This window comes from Macaca thibetana, chromosome 6 (genome assembly GCF_024542745.1).
Source record: "Macaca thibetana thibetana isolate TM-01 chromosome 6, ASM2454274v1, whole genome shotgun sequence".
In the NCBI taxonomy this organism is placed as follows: Eukaryota; Metazoa; Chordata; class Mammalia; order Primates; family Cercopithecidae; genus Macaca; species Macaca thibetana.
This window is the reverse complement of record NC_065583.1, coordinates 132,909,006-132,927,014: the sequence shown is the minus strand read 5'-3', so window position 1 is coordinate 132,927,014 and position 18,009 is coordinate 132,909,006. Positions and strand designations below refer to the sequence as shown.

The window sequence follows — 18,009 nt, the reverse complement described above, 5'->3', positions numbered from 1 at the left end:
TGCTTGACTTGTTCAACAGACATTTATTGAATGTCTACTGGGTAATTCATTTTCCTGCTCATAAACCCAGGACACAGATTGTTAACACAGGGAAGAAATATACTCACTCAGATTCCCAATGTACTATTTCTCCAGTTGGCCTGGGACTTAATCTTGAGACGCTAAGAAGATCATTTCTCTTTCTCTTCTTTGAGGTTCAAGATTTTTTCTGATTTGCCCTAAGACTTGATTTCTTTCTTTTTTTTTTTTTTTTTTTTTCTGAGATGGAGTCTTACTCTGTCGCCCAGGCTGCAGTACAGGGATGTCATCTCGGCTCACTGCAAGCTCCGCCTCCCGGGTTCACACCATTCTCCTGCCTCAGCCTCCCGAGTAGCTGGGACTATAGGCGAGCGTCACCACGCCCGGCTAATTTTTGTTTTTAGCAGCGATGGGGTTTCACCATATTGGCCAGGCTGGTCTGGTCTCGAACTCCTGACCTCGTGATCCGCATGCCTCAGCCTCCCAGAGTGCTGGGATTACAGGCGTGAGCCACCGCACACAGCTGAGACTGGATATTTTAAACCCTCTTCCTTGAACCCTTAAAGCAAAGGCAGAAATAGGAACTATTTTCAGCATGTGAGATACACAAACTAGTTATTTGCTTTAATGGAGCTTATGATCCAATAGCTGAGACAGACAATAAATGAATAAACCAAAGATTTTATTTCAAACAGGAGTCATGTGATAGAGTACCTGGGGGTGGTCCTGTTAGATCATATGTTCCTGTGAAGATCTGGGGGAAGATGTTTGCAAGCAGAAGAAGGGCACTGATACGGGACAGAACTTGATGTGTTCCAAAACTGAAAGAAGTACAGTGTGTCAGGCATGGAGTGAGGGCAATGAGTGGTAAGAGAAGGAGTCATAGGAGAGGTGGATTGGGGCAAGGAGCCTGAATCACACTGAAATGGCAATAAGAAATGTCCAGTTTTAAGCCGGGGAGTGATATGACTTGCGTTTTTAAAAGACCCCTCTGGCTAGGCACAGTGGCTCATGTCTGTAATCACAGGACTTTGGGAGGCCAAAACGGGTGGACCACTTGGGCCCAGGAGTTTGACACCAGCCTGGGTGACACAGTGAGACCCCATCTCTTAAACAAACCAACAAACAAAAAAAACCCCTCTGGGTCAGGGGGGCAGGAGGGATGAATAGGAGGCAGAGCACAGAAGATTTTTAGGCCAGTGACACTACTCTGTATTATAATATAATGGTGGATACACGACATTATACATTTATCCAAACCCATAGAATGTAAGAGTGAACCCTAAGGTAAACTATGGGCTCAAGGGATAACGGTGTTCCAACACAGGTTCATCGACTGTAACAAATGAACCAGTGTGGTGAAGTATGTTGACGAGAGCGGAGGCTCTGCATGTGTAGGGGCAACAGGTATATAGGAAATCTCTGTACTTTCCTCTCAATTTGGCTGTGGACATAAAATTGCTATGTTAAAAAAAAAAAAAAAGTCTTAAAACAATAAAAGACCCCTCTGGCTGCTCGGAGGAAAAGGACTGGGGTCAAGAGTGTCCTCAGGTGGCCCAGTGAGAAGATGACTGCAGCATGGGTCCAGGGGTGAGATGGCGGTGACTTTAAAAAGGGTGGCTGCCGTGGAGGCAGGAGAACAGGGTGGAGGCTGGAGGTGGGGTCAACAGGACTTACTCCTGGATTTGGACACAGAATGTCAGGAAAAGAGAATGGTGGTTTCTAGTTTTGGAGATGACCCCTTGGGTGGATGGTGGTGCCATTTGCTGAGATGGCAGGAGGAGAAGGAAAGAACTAACTTGAAAGAGACATATCAAGGATTGCATTTTGTCGTGCTAGGTTAGAGATCCCTATAATGCCCCCACTGGAATGGTAAGGGGGCAGTGGGGCACATGAGTCTGGAACACAGCAGAGAGATCAAGGCTATGGACATCAGTTTGGAAGGCAGTAGCGCACAGATGGCAGGCAATGCCTTGAGATAGTTGAGCTCTCCCTGGAACAGCCAAAAAAGAGGATGCAAGGATAAGTCCCGGGTCAAGAGCATAAAACAATGAATACCAGTTATTGTTATTATTTTCAACACATTGGGAAGGAAGGAGAATGTAGGCCAACTATTGTTATCAGCATCTTTTTGTCCATCTATTTCCCCACCTATCCTGCCATCCATTCATACTGTGAACAATCATGGAGCACATTTACTAAAAGGCAAGAGAGAGTAGTGGTCCATACGGAAGCTCTAGAGCCAGGCTGCTGTATGTAAATTCCAATTCTAGCAACTCCTGGCTGTGTAACCTCAGAGAATTCGCTTAACCACATTGTATCACCATTTTTCCATCGCAAAAGGGGTTGTAGTGGGTTGAATAGTAGCTCCCCAAAAGACACACCCACATCCCAAAACCTGCAAATGTGTCCTTATTTGGCAAAAGTGTCTTTGCAGATGTAATTAAATTAATAATCTCAAGTTGGAATCATCCTGAATTATTTGGGTAGCCCTAACTCCAATGACAAATGTCACACAAATAAGAGACACACAAAGTAGAAACATGCAGACAAGAGAGAAGACATAGACACACAGACAAAGCAGTGTGACGACACACACACAGACTGGGCTGAAGCAGCACAAGGAATGTCCACAGCTCCCAGAAGCTGCAAGAGGCAGGGAAGGTTTCTCCCCTAGAGCTTCCAGGGGGAGCACAGCCCTGTCAACACCTTGATTTCAGACTTCGGACCTGTGAAGAGGATACTACTGGGAGAGGACAAATTTCAGTTGTTTTAATTTCTGATGGCAGCCCCAGGAAACGAACATGAGGTAATAACAGTATGTACCTCATCAGATTATGAGAACTGAATGAGCTGTATGCGCCAAGTGTCTAGAACAGTGCCTGCCAAATAGTGAACATTCAACTAATTTTAATTTTTACCCACATACTAGGCATTGTACTGGATCCTGAAGAGCACGGGGGAAGAGGCAGTCTTCAGAGATCCTCAAGATAAAGATGGAGCCCTGGAAGCTGAGCAGGTGAGGGATCAGAAGGCGGGAAGTGTGCTCAGGGGCCGTGTGCATCTCCCAGGTGCCAAAAATAGTGGACTGCAGCTCCACAGCTGCCACCAATAAAGAAATCAATAAGCCTGACATCTGCTTAGGTTTTTAAAGACGAGCAGTAAGTCCAGAGAGGGGTTAATGCAATTCTTTCCAGTACCTTCCTCTCCTCATGCCATCTCACTGCCTGCTCTCTCGTGGGAATCCACGCTGATGAGGACACTCGGAGCACATTTTCTGGAGACAGCTGTCCCTCTTTCAGCCTAATGATACTGGGAATTAAGGTGGCCAGGGCGGGGTAGGAGTGGAGAGTGGGCAGTGGCAAACTGTGGAGGAAAGCTATGCCAATTTTGTATGCTGAGTGGTTTTGTAATAATATTTGCATGGTTGCTTTAGCCTTGGAAGTGAATTCTCTTCACCAGGAGACCCATAGAGCACAATCTAGTTTTACCCAAATCTCTATAAAACACACTGGGCCAGAAAGAGTGTGTTTGGCGGGTGGTGGGAGGTGTTCAACTGAAACACAGCTGAAATCAGACATTTTATAAGTGTCCATTGGCCAACACACAAAAATGTAGAGTTGATTGACATCTTGCTTTATTAAACAGAAAAAGAAAAAGAAACCTTCGCGCTCTTGGAGAGAGCCTATGATTCCATTTGATCACCTGCACGCAAACATAAGCAGTGTCAGGAGCTACCCTCAATGTTCATGACACGGAGGGGTCAGGTTCCTGAAGACATTTCTGGTGGCTCAGTCCCTGGAATTCCTCAGGGGTAAGAGGCATTACTGGGTGTTCAAACCTGTACCCACCAACCCAAGATATTACGGCTACCCCAAAATACACTTGCCTCTCCACTCTCCAGAAACAGTCTTCTGGAATACTGGAATTACAGTAACATCCCAGGACGTGTAAACAGGACAAGCCAGGTTCACCTTAGACAGGCATCGGAAACGTGCTGGCCTTTGGTGAAAGGGACAAAAGAGTTGGTGTTTATTTTGTTCCCCCCGCCCCAGGTATCCTGAGATCTCCCTAGGAGTGACAGTAGTGAGAAGGCCCCCTGTAGCGCAAAGCTCCCTGGCACCCTCTCTCCTCCCACCAGCTGCCTGGGGATGCCCGGAGGCCTCCCATGTAAGGCAGCCCAGTTCCCTGCCCTCTTCTCCCTACTGAGTACACTGAGATCCAAAATTACCATCTCTCCCACCCTCCTCCCAGTACAACTCCCACTGCCTGAGCTGGCAGGTCCCAGCCAGGGAATTGACTTTGGGGTAGCCACAGCACAAACCGTGCCCCCGCTCACGGAAGGAATCCTAATTCTACACTGTATGAGTGCCGTCTTTATTTTTAGCCAAGCAGGATGATGGCTGTCCTGAGGCCAGGACAACAGGGTCTGTTGTGTTAACTTGGATGATAAAGTCTAGGGCTTGCAAAGTCAAGTACTAGAGGTGTCCAAGTGTGGATAAAAATGAGACCGGCCGGGCACAGTGGCTCATGCCTGTAATCCCAGCACTTTGGGAGGCCAAGGCAGGCGGATCACAAGGTCAAGAAATCAAGACCATCCTGGCCAACATGGTGAAACCACATCTCTACTAAAAATACAAAAATTAGCTGGGCGTGATGGTGCGCGCCTATAATCCCAGCTACTCGGGAGGCTGAGGCAGAAGAATCACTTGAACCCAGGAGGCGGAGGTTGCAGTGAGCCGAGATCGTACCACTGCACTCCAGCCTGGGCAACAGAGCGAGACTCCATCTCAAAAAAAAAAAAAAGAAAGAAAAAACGAGACCAAGAATAACTCCTCTGAAATCCATTTCGACTCCTGCTAAAACACCTCAAAGAACCAGTCTGGGGCATCACTGTGTTAAGGGCCAAATATGCCATGGACACCCCTTCCTCAGGAAGCTGTTAAAACCGTAGATCCTTAACTAGAATGAGCTAAGTTTATGTCTCCCTGAAGGCAAGAGATTGGATAATGCCCTTTCAAGGACCTGCAGATCCTTAAGAATTTGTGATTTTTTTTAATCCTCCTGTGGATATCTAGGCATTTCAGCCTGCTTCTTAGACTTAAAAAACAACAAAACTTCCCCCATCTCCTTGCTATTATTTCATTCAGAGCTTGCAACAATTGTGTGTGCAAAATTAATCCTCTTTGCTGTGAAGTCGGTTCCCCCAATGCTGCTTCTCCAAAACCTCTTTATGTGTCCTAGAGGGCTTGATGAGCCCCAGATACACTGTATAACCTAAAAACAAATAATCCAAGAATAACTTTGTCAGCCAGGTATTCAATTCTATCTGGTTTCATTCAATGGCTTCAAAAAGAGAGTTGAGAATCTTAAGTTTCTGATTTTCTGGAAGTTAATAGACCACTCATTATTCACTCAGAACGCATTCCGGTAGGGAGTGCATGCACGGAGCAGCCAGGACTCTCAGAATGGAGACTGTTTTCTGGCTTCATCGAGAGTGTGGGGTGAAGACACTACTGGCATTGGAGAGAGGCCACGGCCAGGGGTAGGCCTCTTCCTGGAGCTGGAGAGGCTTAAAAGACAAATGTGTCTTCTCCGCATGCTTAGTGTCTTAACAAACCGTCTCTCGGCTCAGCCGCCTTATCAGACCACAAAAGGCCTCTTCAACTATTAAGTTTTCAAACTGTAAATGCTCCCAGTGTCTTCTTGAACACATTTGTAAATAGAACGCAGAACTCTTTAGCTCTCAGATAATCGGACGGAATCAGATGACCTACCTGGCTTCAAACCCTCCCCACCAGAACCCACGGGAAATGCATTCTTTTCCAATTCCATCTTTCCTCTATTTCTAAAGTACAGATAATAGGAGATCAAGATTGTCAAATTTCTAGACACCATAAAAAGATCCATCGTTTTATATGCAACCTATGCACAGGTCCAAATCTAGACATAGACCACCCGGTTGGAAAATAAGGAATAATTTGAGAAAATTTTCCAGATAATTCTATACTTCCATTTCCTTAAAAAACAGTCCTCAATGCCTATAATCCCAGCACTTTGGGCGGCTGAGATGGGTGGATCGCTTGAGCCCAGGAGTTTGACACTAGCCTGGGCAACATGGTAAAACCCCGCCTCTACAAAAAATTTTTTAAAAATAATAATTAGCCAGGTTTGTCTCAGCATCCCAGCTACTTGGGAGGCTGAGGTGGGAGGATCACTTGAGCCTGGGAGGTCAAGGCTGCTGTGAGCCGTGGTCATGCCACTGCAGCCTGGGTGACAGAGTGAGACCCTGTCTCAAAAAAAAAAAAAAAAAAAAAAAAAAAATTCGTATTTCCCCCAATTTCATTTAATTTGGCACATATCTACTTAGTGTTTAGTAAGTCAAGTACTCCTTTTCTTTCCCTCTTCACTAATAAGTGAGATTATTTTTTCATCTTTTTAACTATAATCAAAGACCCATTAATAAAACCAAGGGGGAGTGCAGATTTTTAATTCTTCCTCAGCCACCCGCACTTTGGACAACACCACTGCTATTGAAAGACAAGCGTTCCCCAGATCAAGCAACTGTGTTTTGTGACTCTAGTTCTAGTTGTCTACTAGGGCAAGTTCTCTGTTTTTCTGGGCCTCAGCTTCCTCAAATGCAGGCCTTACCAAGTGTGAGTGCATGATCCCCTTCCGAAGCACGGAGGACAGAGGAGGCTATCCAGCCTCTCCCTGCTTTGCACCTGGTAACTGGATCTTTGCATAACAGAGGGACATTACATTCAGATGCAGTACTGCAACAAGCCAACAGATTAAAAGACAGAAACCTTGAAGGATTCGTCAAGGTGGGAACAGGGAGACCCAACAGCTCGGAGTAGTCCAAAGCTTTTCATCCACAGCTGAAAGAAAGCTTCAGGCAAGTCTGCTAAAAACTCCTGCCTTCTACACTCAACTGGGCTCTCACTGACTTTGGGGAGCGGTTTATGCATTTCTGGACACGCTACTCAAAAGAACCCACCATACAGCAGATGCTACCATGGAGGGCCTTCCAAACACACCTTAGGACCTCTTTTGATTCCTCCTAAGAACAATCCTGTGAAGTAACGACTGCACCAATTTTACACATGAGCAAATGGAGGCTTCAAAATCTCTAATCATCTGGCCCAGCAGGAAGTTCTCTGCACTGCTAGGATTCCAGCCAAAGCCTATGACCCCAACTCAGGACCTTCCTTTCCCTCCTGGCTGCCTCCACTGGTGCCAGGTGCCGGGTTTGCTTCCTCTGGCAGGCAGCAGTACAGCCCCCCTTTCTCCCAGCCCCCAGCTTCACGAAGTGACCCCAGGTCTCAGCAAATGCCTCCCCTGTTTTCCTCATTCTCTCCAGGGCCTCACCAACCTCTGCTTCCCTCTGGCCTTCCAGGGAAGGCAGATGCCAGAATTGTTCTTTTCCCCGCACTTGCTCGCCTCTTCCAGCCCAAACACCCCTGATCTGGTCTCGCACATCTCTTGTGTTTACCAAACACGTCTGGGAGGGAGAACGGAGGGACTCTCATGAATAAACCTTCCTTCAATGCTACAACCTCCTCAAAATACTCTGTGGATTATTTTCAACCAGCACACTTCTGGATCCAGTGTCTATACCCGCAGTGTCACTGTCTTGGCAATCATTGTCTCCTTCTTCCCTTGCAGCCTGGCTTCATGAACACCCCTCACAGACACTGTTCTATCAGTGGCCTTTTCCTATCATCCTTCTGGGTGTGGGCGCCTCTGAGACACCCCTGCCTCTCCACTTGTCTGCTAACCTCGCTCACGGGCTTGCCTGCCTAGCTCTTCCTGTCCTTGAAACTCAACTCTGACCTCAGCATCCTCCCTGGTGCTGCACGGATGTGTCTGAGGCCAGAAGAAAGAGGCTGAAACTGTTGAGTTTCTAAGTCTGTCTTCTTAAAGAGATTCAGCTTCTCTTTGGATTTGCTCCTGACCTTCTGAGGGTTCATCTTTGGAATTTGTCCCCTTGCGGTTGGTGCAGGAGGAGAGACCTGGAGCCACCTTCCAACAAAGACGCCCCCAACACCATGGTCTGAGTCACTTAGGCCCACATGATCAAAAGCAAGGGAGTATCCACAGCTCTGTGTTATCTTGTTCGGCTCACCAGGCCTGGAGCCTCTGGGAGAGGGTTTCCACAACACCCTACGTATGATCAGCCCGGGCGGTGGGGTCTGGGGTGTTCCCTCTGCCTCTTTTCCTGTCTAACCTGAGGAAGTTGATTAGCAACTGTTCCAGGCCTTATCTGGGTATGAATAAAATAAGGCCCTAAAGAAACACACCCAGGGAAGCATGGTGAGTGTGCTAAAGGGTTGTGTAGGAGCAGAATGAGGGTCCAGGTTGGGCACTGTGGCTCATGCCTGTAATTCCAGCACGTTGGGAGACCAAGACACCAGGATCACTTGAGCCCAGGAGTTCGAGACCAGCATAAGCAACATGGTGAAACCCCATCTCCAAAAAAACACAAAAATTATCTGGGTGTGGTGACACACACCTGTGATCCCAGCTACTTGGGAGGCTTAGGTGGGAGGATTGCTTGGGTCTGGGCAACAATGAGACCCAGTCTCAAAAAAAAAAAAAAAAAAAAAAAGAAAGAAAGAAAGAAAGAAATCCCACACATCTCCCTACTATCTGGAGAACTAAGTTCCTCTGAGTCCTTAGCACTGAGTCCTAACTCAGGATCAACCTCTCGATTCCACCTAAGAGCTCCTCCACAAAGCCTTTCAAATCCTCTCTGGCAAAAGTGACTTCTTTTTCCTCCATACTCCCAAAATGTTTTATTTGGACCACTCTTCAGGTACTTTACTCACTTAACCATCCCTTCACTCCCTCATCCAATAAACACAGGGCGTCTACTACATGCAGCCTGTGCACTGGTCTGCACCATAGTGCTCAGCAGGTTTCTCGCCCTTCTCCTGCTGGACGGACACTGACAGACTGACAGCAGCAAGGGAACGTCTTTCATCTAAGCATATCCTGGAACCTCAAAGCCTCCTCAGCCTCCAGCACAGCAACCACCACAGGTATTCCAAAAATAAAATGATTGAAATGAATAGAGCAATTATCATGTTTCCTTAAATAGTAAACTGCCATAAAGTGCATGCAAAATCCATTTCAGTGATAGATTTAAAGTATAATTCAATATTTTTCCAGAAGCATATTAACTATGTCAAGGTAGGTGCATTTATATACTTTACATGGTTCTGATTCTTCCTCTCATAGCACCTGACAGCCCCCTACTCCTACACCTAACCCCCGCAACACACACACACACTCACTCACTCACACCACTAGATGGTTATTATAGGAGCAGCAGCTCTGGACCCATCCTAATGGAAGAAGGAATTGATGAAGCCAGAACCACCACCTACAGCCAGGGGTGTGTTCTGAAACATTCTCTTCTGCCCCCACAAGCAGCACTCCCACTCCACACCTGCCAACCTGCACCTATCTGGCGGCCACCCAGAAGTCACAACCCACAAAAGCTGGCCCAGTAGAGATGCCAGGCCCCTAAAGCCCTCCAGTGTGGGAGACCCCACTAGAGAAGAGGCCCTGAAGGTCCAGGGGGTCTCTCTGCAAGGACAGATCAGGGCATCACTTACTGCAGCCACTCAGCAACCACTTCCAGTAGTTTCATTGCGATTTGTCAAGGCAAACATATCCACCTACCCTACCTTTGGTGGAGGCAAGAGGTTGGGCCAGCCAGCTGCAGAGGACAGACTCAGACTCAGCTCCATCCCCCAACACTGCCCAACCGCCAGTCCCAGGGCAGGTCTGGAGCTCTGGAATGCCCTCGTGCCTGCCATTCCAGTCTCTGCGACCAGCCCATGCCAGACCTTGTCCTCCTCCCACTCCAGTGTCCCTTATCAAGGTCTCTGCATAGATTTGGGCTGCCGAGGACAGCTTCTGGCAAATTCCTGCCAGGGGTCCTGGACCCTCCTGCTGCTCAATTCAGCCTTGCGCTTTCATGGATTTTCCAAATAGCGGGGACCACAGGCAGCTCAAAGACTTAAAACACAAACGCAAACCCGAGGGAGGGAGAGAGGAAGACAGGGAGGGGGAAACCAGGTTTTAGGAGAAACTCGACTTCAGAGAGAGGGCAGGATTTCCCTATCATTATGTTCCCCATCTCCCCGGCAGACGCCAATAACCGGCCCTAAGATGCCCTTGCTCTTTGCGCGCCCTCTGCACTCCCTCGCCCCGCGTCTAACGTCTCATCTGGGCAGAGAGGGGGCGAGAGATGAAACACGCCCGAGGTAGGATGGTCCCCAAGACATTACCTGAGGCCGGAGTACCTGAGTACCTCCGCTCCTGCCGGAGGAGGGGACCAGAAGACGGCCCAGGGATGGGGACCCGGGATGCGCGCCCGTGCAGGAGCTCCCGGCCCTGTCCTGGGTACAATGAGTCTCCGGGTGTCCCGCTGTCTCGGTCCTGCTCTGTCCAGCCCCCTCCCCTGCGCTGCGCTCTCCCCGTCCCCGGCCGGATGCTAGAGGAGTTTGCGCCGCCCAACGTGGGACCCCGGTTCGGCGTCCTCACTCCTCGCCCTGCTAGGGCTGGGATTCCCGCACCCAGATTTGTCGCTAAACTTTCCTGGGCACACACGGTCTCGGGGGTGCCCAGCCTCCCCCATCCCCTGCCCACCCGGAGCCGGCGCGTCCCGGCTGCAGCGGGACAGTCGCTTCACCTGCTCGCGGCTCGGCCGAGGCTCCCGCGGCTTCCTCGCACGTCCAGACCCAGGCGCCACCCGGCGGGTCCCCGCGCAGCTGCCGCCACCGCGGCCACCACTGGTGCCGCCGCCGCGCCTGCCCCGAGCTGCAAAGCCGCGGTTCGCCGGCAGCCGCGGGAGGCGCAATCCCGGTGCCCTGGGCTCGGCCTGCGGCTCCTCCGCTGCCTGCAGCCGCCGCCCCGCCGCGTCCCGCTGCCCTGGGCCGGCACGCACCGGCGCTGGAGTCCACTCCTCGCCGCGCTGCGCAAGGGATCCGCCGAGCCTCCGGGATGGGCGGGGATTCCCTCCCTCTGGTTGATTCGAGGGGCGGGAACTCCCTTCCCGGAGTGACAGGGACGGGGGGCGGGGATTCCCCTGCAGGAATAACAAGGTGGGCGGGGATTTCCCCGAGCGAGCCCCGCCGCGGGCAAGGAGTCTCTCTGGGTGAGCCAGGAGTCCTGGTGCGCCGGTTTCAGAAACCTGGGGATCTTGGGAGGAAGGCATCCAGGGAGATGGCTGCTCCGAATCTCCATACAGGAGGGGCTTAGGGCGCCATCTAGGTGGAACAGAGCGAGCTAGGGGATGTGAAGTTGCCTCTGCATAGCATTTTACATAGCAAAAAGAAAAATGTCAATTGCCTTATCAAAGAATGGGGCGGAGAGGCCAGAGGAGATGGGAGAAGAGCTAACCACTCACCCCAAGCTACCCTTAGCCTCTGGTCCTTGGGATACCAAAGGTAATTTAGCACTGGTATGAGGATTTCGGGGAGAGGGGACCTCTTGGCACCTCAGAGCTGCTTAATCCCCCAGTTAAGCCCCTGGGGGAAATCCCATGGCCCTGGGTGGTGGTTTTGGTCCCATGAGTACTAGCCACGAGCTCCTGCTGCGTGGACCTTGAGAGCTAATGCCAGCCGCCCTTGGCTGCCGTCCAGGTCACTCGAGGAACGGAGCCTCAGGCTTTTGGGATCCTTCATTCCGGTGGATTTTCAGGAAGGCCTTCAAATATTTTTGGTTCTTTTTTTTGTCATCCTTGTCATTCTGCCTACCACAGGGAGAGGATGGTAAGAACATAATAGGAAGACTGCACAGCTCTGCAAGTTAAGCTCTCTTAAGAGGAAAAAGCTGGTCTTTTTCAAGTGCTGGCAGATAAGAGTAAAAACATACGAAAAATTACAAAACCGGGATAATGAATAGTTGAATAATGCTTTTGACATTTTCTGCAGAACAGTAATTGGAAATCTTTGCTTTCAGGGGGATGGGGATGGGACAGGGCAGGCCCCAGCTGCAGTTCTGCCCAGCAAGGCAATGACTCCGAAAAGCAGGCAGACATAAATCAACTGCACAGACCGGACAGAGCTGTCCCGCAACACCAGAGACCCGAGTGGTCCCAAGGCATTTGGAGATGGTAATGTCCTCAGGGGTTGGGGTGGAGAAGTTCTTGATTTCAGCTGTTTTTCAGCTTTTATAATTACCAGGCCACTGAGATCAATGCTTGCACAAATCCAAGCATCGTATATGACAAGCTGGGCACTCTCAGGCACTCAGAGCTTCTCTTCCTATGTGTAAATAGAGAAAACACCTATCCTGCAGGATTGCCAGAACTAGCAGTAACACAGTTGTTCAGCGCAGTACTTAGGAGGTGCTCAATGAAATGGTAACCATTGTCAATGAAAGGTATCATTGGGACACCACAAAAAATCCTTCTAGAAGGATCAAAGATGGCTGGTGCTTTCTGTTTGTTTCACAATCCCAGGCCCATCTTCCACCACTCTGTCCCTTGTTTTCTCAGCCTCGGTACCCAGCACATAGCTTGGGCCTACCTCCCTCAGCACCCATTAAAAGTTTGCTGAATCAATGAATATGCAAATAAATTTATCACTCAAACTGCAGTCACTGCTATTTCTTATCCACTGCCATCCCCAATTCTTTCATTCTAGCCATGTACTCCTAATCTGTAAATTCTGTTTCCTCTGCCAGAGTGACATTCTCACTCTCTTGTGTCTGCTGAAATCCCAAGGAGGTAAATGTCATCTCTACTGGAAAGGCTTCTCTGATCATCAGAACAAACATCAGGTTTCCTCTGCCTTGTTAATTGCTGCAATGGTAGCACTTTATGCAAATTGCCAATCTAACCCTTGTCAGGTGTATTAAGTTGTAGAAATTACGGTGTTTTGTCTCACATATTTCTAGCTTGTGAGTTCCTGGAGGTAAGAGAACTTAAAGCTTATTGTTTGTGTTCCCAAAGCCTAGGGTGGCATGGTATCTGACCCAATAACCACTCAATAAATATTTGCTGAATTAAAATGAATTGTTAGGTATATATGTGTATGTTATATGTGGCATATATTATGTATAAATACAGTATATGCAGATGTATTTTATATCTGTCTCCTTCAGACATGGCCCTGCTGACCTGCTTTAAATACTTCATTTCAATCACTTTTCAGCTGATATTTTCCAGATATTTTTGGCAAGTTCTCGTCTGCTAATAATAGTTCAACTCACAAGAGGTCAATCAAATGCATGGAAATTTTGTTTTGCCCTTGCAATCTTGTCAATTTGGAAAGCTGACAACTGAGGGCATTTATTTTCCAATGTTTGAAGATCAAAATGTAAATTCTTTCTGCCCCCTTGTTAAATATTTAGTCATAGATTAGTACTTCTATCAAAGTTGCCATTTTAATTTAGTGCTCATAATATATGTGATGTGGAGGAGGAGGCTGTATATAGAAAATCTAAGACTTCAGAGCAAAGGAGGATTAAAATGATGAACAAAGAAAAAAACGTGTGATCCCAAGCTGTCTCAGTGACAGAATGTAGTGTGGTTTAGGTGAGTCCAAGTAGATTCTCATGGATTGCAGTGCCATGTGGTTTACCTCTGAGCTTTCTCCCTCTATGAAGAAAAATCTACAGACCAGGCAGCTGAAACTAGAACTGGAGGTTTTGTTACCAACTCTTGAGAAGACTGCTTTCCATCTTTCCGCCTCATCTGCTCTTCCAAGTAAGTTTCAAGGGAGAAGTAAACTTAGTCAACAACTGGCTCAATTCCCTTTCTCCTCCCAGCCTCTGTGGGTTCATTTTATCTCCAAAACAGATTCTAGCTTCCTGTTTACCTAGCTAATTACCCTTTTTTCTTTCTTCCACGAATTCCTGGCCACTAACTCTTCCATTCATGACCTCACACTGGAATGAGCCATCCCCTGGCCAAGAAAGGGGCTTAAAAAGAAGAAATGCGGCCAAGTGCAGTGGCTCAGACCTGTAATCCCAGCACTTTCGGAAGCCAAGAGGGGCGGATCACCTGAGGTCAGGAGTTTGAGACCAGCCTGGCCAACATGGTGAAACCCAGCTTCCGCTGAAAATGAAAAAATTAGCCAGGCATGACAGCGGGCACCTGTAATCCCAGCTACTGGGGAGGCTGAGGTAGGAGAATCGCTTGAGCCTGGGAGGCAAAGTTTGCAGTGAGCCAAGATCATACCATTATACTCCTGTCTGAGAGTCAGAGCAAGACTCCATCTCAAAAAAAAAAAAAAAAAAAAAAAAAGAAAGAACAAATGAGTAACAACCATAGTAAAACATTAATTCAGTGGATCGCAGTCTGGACTACGCTTAAGGATTCCCAAAAGATTTGAAAATTTTAAAAACTCCAGGCTCACCCCCTGAGATTGCTATATACTTGGTCTTTGGAGCACCCCTCGATGCCCCTTAACCAGAACCTCCAGTGATTGCAATTTAGGTGGCCCGCAGAGGATACTTGGAGAAACAGTGAAGTAGAGTGACATTACAGCTAAGAGGGTGCCCAAGGTCACATTCCAGTATTTGGTCATAGTACTGTACAGATAGACTTTATTTTAAACATTGATAAAAAAGTAATATTCATCCCATCTCAGATGAAATATTTTATTTAGCCAAAACACAAATAGGACCTGTATTTGATGCATACTGGGTTTTTTTCTTTTTCTTTCTTTGAGATGGAGTTTCGCTCTTGTTGCCCAGGCTGGAGTTCAATGGCGCAATCTCGGCTCACTGTAACCTCCGCCTCCCGGGTTCAAGTGATTCTCCCGCCTCAGCCTCCTGAGTAGCTGGGATTACAGGTGCCTGCCACCACACCTGGCTAATTTTTGTATTTTTAGTAGAGACAGAGTTTCACCATGTTGGCCAGGCTGGTATCAAACTCCTGACCTCAGGTGATCCGCCTGCCTTGGCCTCCCAAAGTGCTGGGATTACAGGCGTGAGCCACTGCACCCAGCCCATACTGTTTTAAAATATATATTTAGGGGAAAGGTTTAAGCACTTTTCATCCATGTACATTGAAAATGAGTTTCACTGTATCCATGAGCATGACGGTGGATTTTATGCAAATATGTTTTATTGTTTCCAGTGTGGTCTAATAATACTGCACATGAAGAATTTGTAATCTGCTCCTGGGCTCCCCCTTACAAGCCAACCCATTATTTTATATCTTTTTCTCTCAGCCTTTCATTTATACTATGGAAGCATTGGTTGCCAGGGTAATGTTTTTAATACAATTTTTGGCAGAAAAAAACTGAATTACCAACTAGTAACTACAGACCAGGTATGACTTTCACAATTTATATAGATGATTCAATCATTGTGCAATAGGGTAGAGTATAGTGTTTATCCAAGTAGATTCTCTTGGACTGTGGTGGGATTTGATTTACCTCTGAGTTTACTTGCTGAACACACATTAAGACACAGCAAAACAGGCCTGGTGTGGTGGCTCACACCAGTAATCCCAGCACTTTGGGAGGCCAAGGTGAGTGGATCACCTGAGGTCAGGAGTTCAAGACCAGCCTGGCCAACATGGCGAAACCTCATCTCTGCTACAAATATAAAAACTAGCTGGGTGTGGTGGCAGGTGCCTGTAATCCCAGCTACTTGGGAGACTGAGGTAGGAGAATTGCTTGAACCTGGGAAGCGGAGGTTGCAGCGAGCCAAGATCGCACCACTGCCCTCCAGCCTGGGAGATAGAGCAAGACTCCATCTGAAAAAGAAAAAAAAAAAAAAAAAAAAGACACTAGCAAAACAAGCCTATTAAAAAAAAAAAGAAAGAGGTTCAGTTTCGATTAGCATAACCAGTACTCTGCTATCAGTATATCTAAAGAGAAGCTGTTTTAGTTACACATACACCTAGGTTTTGTTTTATACTTGGCCTTTGTCTTTATTTTGGTTTACACAAGAGACAGGACATGGCACTGAGTCTTCTTGGGGTTTACAGCTTCTGTCACTCAGGCACAGTAGTGTCCCCCCAAAGTTGGGAAGCTTGGGTTCTTCCCCATTCCCTGTTCCCACATTGTTAGAATTCAGTCAAATCACCGTGTATCTAAATTTGTAGACCACAGGATTTAGGTAAGCTATTTGCCCAACACATTCTCATCCCTAATTCCTATCTCCCCTGCTGATCATTCTTGTTCTATTCTGATTACTTACTTATGAAAAGGGATTATTTTAAGTCAATCATATGCTATTTTTACTCCTTCATCAGATACTTCTACTTCCAGATATTTTCACTGAATAATCTCAAAAACTGTAATGATAAAAATAAATTATATTTCTTATCTATCTATTGCATTTTCTTTGGGGTTTTTTTGTTGGTTTGTTTGCTTTTTGAAACAGGTTCTTACTCTGTCACCAAGGTTGGAGTGCAGTGGCATGATCATGGCTCACTGCAGCCTCAACCTCCCAGGCTCAAGTGATCCTCCCACCTCAGCCTCCCAAGTAGTTGAGACTACAGGTGCATTCCACCACTCTTGGCTAATTTTTTATTATTTGTAGAGAAGGGATCTCACTATGTTGCCAAGGCTAGTCTTAAACTCTTGGACTCAAGCAGTCCTCTTGCCTTGGCTTCCCAAAGTGCTGGGACTACAGACTGAGCCACCACACCCTGACCTTTTTAAATTATACTTCTTCATTCCTCTTTGTATCTTTTTGCCTATCTTAGCACCTGCCTTTATTGGTAGAGCTAACATGAACATGGAACTAAAAGTCAGCTAAATGATATCCAGCCCAAAAAGCAACAGAGCCCCAGTACTGTGTTCCGTGAGCAATCACAATAACACAGTAAAATTCGAGTAACATTGGGCACCTTTCTGTAAAATGGGATAATAATACCTACCTCTAAAAGTCTATTAGGATCTTGGGTCCGCAGCAAGATCATAGATGGGAAAGTACTTTGGAAAAATTTAAAGGTCTCTTCAAATGAGAGAATGTGAAAGCAACAGCTCTTGGAATAACAATTTGTTTGTCATAAAATGTACATGAATAAGATGGTTAACATTTCGTCTCAATGTGCAGCAAGAATTACCAAGTGTGATTGATGAGGCCATTGATAAATCATCATCCACAAGTTATTTGCATGATGTATGAATTAGTGAGCCAAACAAGAAATGCATTTTGCATCTCTGCTGTACTCAAGAGCACCGGTCAGTGAAATCCACAGAAAGTACAACCTTGGGGAAAATGCTAGAGCAGACTTGAAAAAGCCAGATTTGGTGAAAACAGTCTTTGTCCATTTGAAGATATATAAAACGTTTATTATTATTTTGATTTTAGCAAATGCTGACAACTACCTCCTCTCTAATTGCCCATTGGAATGGCTTCCCAACTGAGCTATTTCTTGAAAAAAAGCCCAGACAATAGCGCTCTTGGTTGGCCTTTATTTAAGTCACAGAGTCACTCTCATTTCTAGTTAATAGAATGCCACAAAAAATGTTTCAATGCCCGTTTTCTCTATTTGTTGATTTTTTTGTGTGAATCTAGGGAGAAGTGAATCATCTTTTCTGCTTTACTGTGTACTTATCAACCAGGAAAATATCCCAAACTGCCTTTAAATAACTTGCTATTATAATTTACCTAATCAGACCACCTGGAAATAAAGAAAGAAGAAACCAAAGAATGAAGGCCACTCTGAAGATGACAAGATCCCAGAATTCTCAAGCCCAAAGGAGACATCGTAGGAATCACTTTGCCCAGGTTGGTTCTGTGGCTTGCCTAGGAAGCACTCTTAATGGGGACGCAGCATGTATTTTAGAAAGGTGGCGAAGAAAGACCCTGTGGGATCAGGTGGCCTTTCTTTCTGCCCATCATTTTCTGCCCATCATTTTGGCCATGCTAATTCTATCTCTTGCATAATATCCAATGCCTGGTTTTCACAGTCGAGATGCCATGTCTCAGGACAGTGGGTTCTGAAGATGGAGACTGACTTCAAGGACTAACGTCATTCCTGTTCCCTGTCATTGAAGGGTGCAC

The 18,009-nt window shown here is 46.9% G+C and overlaps 1 protein-coding gene across 1 annotated transcript in view; it reads right to left on the bottom strand.

The window, feature by feature from the left end:
* The window catches only part of PDZD2 (PDZ domain containing 2), a 480,171-nt gene extending 469,377 nt beyond the window's left edge, over positions 1-10,794 (bottom strand). The window contains exon 1 of the mRNA XM_050793800.1: positions 10,724-10,794. The gene's annotated coding sequence lies outside the window, so the exon portion shown is untranslated. The remainder of the gene's footprint in view (positions 1-10,723) is intronic.
* Positions 10,795-18,009: the final 7,215 nt, after the last annotated feature.